The 3,733-nt window shown below is 39.9% G+C and overlaps 1 long non-coding RNA gene across 1 annotated transcript; it reads right to left on the bottom strand.

Moving 5' to 3' along the window:
* Nucleotides 1–2,556, bottom strand: LOC135802807 (uncharacterized). The gene is made up of 3 exons (XR_010550628.1): nucleotides 847–2,556; nucleotides 324–764; nucleotides 1–237 (listed from the first exon to the last, which is right to left on the bottom strand). It is a non-coding gene; the product is annotated as an uncharacterized lncRNA (long non-coding RNA).
* Nucleotides 2,557–3,733: the final 1,177 nt, after the last annotated feature.

Genomic DNA, 3,733 nt, shown 5'->3' with positions numbered 1-3,733 from the left:
TTCCAAATGACGTATTCTTCTTATATCTTACTAGCTGACCCGGCAAACTTTGTTCCGCCTCGCTTTGCTCTTGTGATTGAGAAGCACGAAGTCGAGTCATACTAACACGGCGCTTTTCACGTGCAATTTTTTGTTCTTCTTCAGTCCTTTCATTCGCAATCCTTCGAATCCTAGTTGCATTACGGTTTTGTCGGATAAGATTTGATCGTTTTGGTCGCTGCATGTTGAGTGGGGAAGCTACGAAGCATCGCACAAAGAAGAGACGGAGAAAACTCGTTTAGTATCTTCCAAAGAAGTTTTCACTTCAAAAAGAATCATATTACCTTCTCCTGGCCCTAAGCTACCTCTCCACCAATTTTTAGCTAAATTGGATTAGTCGTTCTTTAGTTATAAGCATGGTAACTAACACGACTTTGTTTTATATATATATATATAGATTTGCGTCTGCTAATCGGTTGTACTTAGGTTTCAATCATTAGCAGACGTACGTCACTACTTGGACCTATGTACATGACGTATTAGGGTAAAATGTATTAAATAGAAGCAAATGCAAACAAGAAAGCAGTTGTTAAGAAGCATCACAAGTGGTAGCATCAAATCTTCGGTGTCTCTTTCCTTGTGGTCTTCACCTATCCATACAACTCCAACGACTTTGTGCTGCATCAATGATCGTGCAAGTCCTTGCAGGAATTATAGAATTTACGCCTCTATAATCTCCACATATCCACACATCCATCGCACTTCAAGACGGCTACGCACACAACCTGAGAAGAAGAAATATATAAAGGAAGTGTCAATAGAGGACTTTAAGTTTATATCACTAGTGGATACATAAAGTGACCTTACCTTTATAAGATCGGATGAGTATGCTAGGGTAAGATCACCACCTTAAGGTAGTCGTAGGCTTCAATTAGACGGGTTGGTTCCACTGGCAATGAAACTTGGGGTAAATTCGAGAAAATTATGAATGTCGATGGGCACGATTTTCCAGTAACCTTGAATGCCGTGTCAAACAAAGTTTTGTCAAAACATAGCCTATTGTTGGGTACTGATTTCTTGGATCAAGTAGAGTTGCGATTCAAACGGGGAGAGGTAACCGTTTATACGACTTGAAGGGCAGACAAACGGTCGCAAAATCACGCCGAATATATTTCGGCTAAATACAGTAGAGCAGACCGCTGGAATAGATTTATCACACTTAGAAGAACCGCATTATCGAGAAACGATCCGCGATATTATCAAAGGTTACAAGCCGGAAAAGACACGAGACATAGGGATAACCGCGGAAATTGTATGCGAGTCCTATAGTTAGAGTTAGGAAAAAAGACGTTACAATCTGTGTTGACTTCCATGAGCTTAACGAACCCATTGAATGTCTGCATTTTTCAATACCTATGTATTTCGCAAAGTTATATTTAAATAATGGAGTTTTCTACGTTTCGTTAGATGAGGAAAGACGTAAATATACCTCTTTTGTTACGCCGCCGGGACGGTACGAATTTATGAAATTACCATTTGGTTAAAAAATATCGCCAACAGTCTTTCGAAAATATATAACTACATTTTTCAAAGAGTTTATTGACAATAGTATTCTTATTCTTTAGATGGATGATATTTTTATCCTAGCAAAGAATTCGAAGGAAGCATGGGATCGTTTATTGATGGTTATGAAATTAGCTGCAGAACAAGGGTCATTTAGGAATTGGGAGAAATGTCGTTTTATGTTGAAGGAGACTAAATACCTAGGTCATATAGTTTCAAAAAATACGATAAAGTCGTCAGACCATAAAACTAAGGCCGTTCAAAATTTAGCCCAAGCTGACGTCGGTCATAAAGATTCAAAGCTTTTGGGCCTTACGGGGTATTTCAGAAAATTTATTAGGGGTTACGAGAAGATAGCCAAGCCGTTGACAGACCCCTTGAAAAAAGATATAAAGTTTTATTTTGGGGAACAAGAGACAGAAGCATCCGAAACTTTGAAAGCAGTACTTACCGATGGGCCCGTACTAAAACTATACAGATTAGAGGCAGAGACTTAATTGCATACAGATGCGTCCATAGACGCCATTTTGAGGCAATTAGACCCAGATGACCTAAAATTCCATCCAGTTTATTATGCTAGTGGAAAGACAACACCTGCAGAAGCGAAGTATACAAGTTATGAGTTGGAGGTACTAGCGAAAATACGAGCTTTAGTTAAGTTTAGAGAGTACTTGTTAGGGATACCGTTCACCATTGTCACTGATTGTAAAGCATTTGCTATGACAATGAAAAAGAAAGATTTGTGTTTGCGTGTGGCCAGATGGGCCTTATTGCTGGGTGATTTTAAGTATCAAATGTGCCATCGGCCAGGCAAAAATATGCAACATGTTGACGGGTTAAGCAGAAATCCCTTATCGAGCATTATGTTTGTTACTGAGAGTGAGGACGGGCTAATTGCACGTCTAAGAAGCGCACAAGAAAAGGACAATGGGGTCAGTAAACTTTTAGGTGCCGTAGCGTGCAGTCAGGCCGAGGGATATATTCTTAGGAACAATATTTTATACAAATGTTGTAAAGACGATTTACTGATAGTTGTACCGAAGGCTATGCAGACTCAGGTGGATTTACTGATAGTTGTACCGAAGGCTATGCAGACTCAGGTGGTCGGGCAGGCTCATAAGCGTAGGCATTTTGGTGTCATAAAGACTGAAGCTATTGTAAAACAAGATTTTTGGTTTAAGGGGCTGCGAGAGAAAGTCGACTATGTGATAGCAAACTGTCGAATTTTCATCATAGCTGAGCGTAAGTTAAATAAACAGGACTATATTGACTATGTGAGCCCCATGACAGCCACAAAGCAGAAATACGCGCATATTTTTGTAATTGTCGACGCTTTTACAACATTTACGAGGCTTCATCCTACGAAATCTACGGATACTGCAGAAATCTTGGATGAAGAAGCTAGCTGCTGTGTTTGGAAATCCTCGAAGAATCGTTTCTGATTGAGGAACGGCGTTCACATCCAAAGCTTTTCAAGAATATTGTGCGGAAGAACACATTAAGCATTTGTTAATTACAACAGGGGTACCAAAAGGAAACGGGCAGGTGAAAAAAGTCAATAGGACACTTATACAATTGTTGACAAAATAAACTGCTCTGAATGTGGATGAATGGTACAAGCTTGTCGATAAGGTACAAAAGTTATTAAATGTGACGATAAATAGGAGCATGGGAAAATCTCTATTTCAATTAGTTGTTGGGGTCGGGATGCGCGTTAATGAAGATCTACAGATGAAGAAGCTTATCGACGAAGAATGGTTTGAAGTTTGAAGAACAACGGTGTTGACTACGTGAAGAAGCCAAAAGGAAGATTGCAGAAACGCAAGAACAAAACAAGAAGAGTTTTAATAAAAGAAGAAAAATGGCTACACAATACAAGATGGGGGATTTAGTCGCCATAAACAGGACACAGTTCGACACCGGCTTGAAACTCAAGGGAAAATTCTTGGGCCCGGGCTATGTATTGCGAGCATTACGAAATTATCGTTATGTGGTACAGAAAGTAAGAGAGCATGGAGAGCACTGAGCAGGGTCCAGGCAAACTTCCACAACTGCTGACTTTATGAAGCTCTGGATTGTCAACGATAGAGATGATATTTCTGAAGGCATCGAAGCGGAAGAGAACATCTGAGGGCAGATGTTATCGTAGGATGGCCGAAGGTAGTATCGAAAAAATGGTATAGGTCGATAC

This window comes from Atheta coriaria, unplaced genomic scaffold, assembly GCF_025399875.1.
Source record: "Atheta coriaria isolate IRGN ID8LTWV9N9 unplaced genomic scaffold, Caltech_Dcor_3.1 hic_scaffold_55_pilon, whole genome shotgun sequence".
NCBI lineage: Eukaryota > Metazoa > Arthropoda > Insecta > Coleoptera > Staphylinidae > Dalotia > Dalotia coriaria.
The sequence above is the reverse complement of the archived record's forward strand: the minus strand, read 5'-3'. Positions and strand labels throughout refer to the sequence as shown.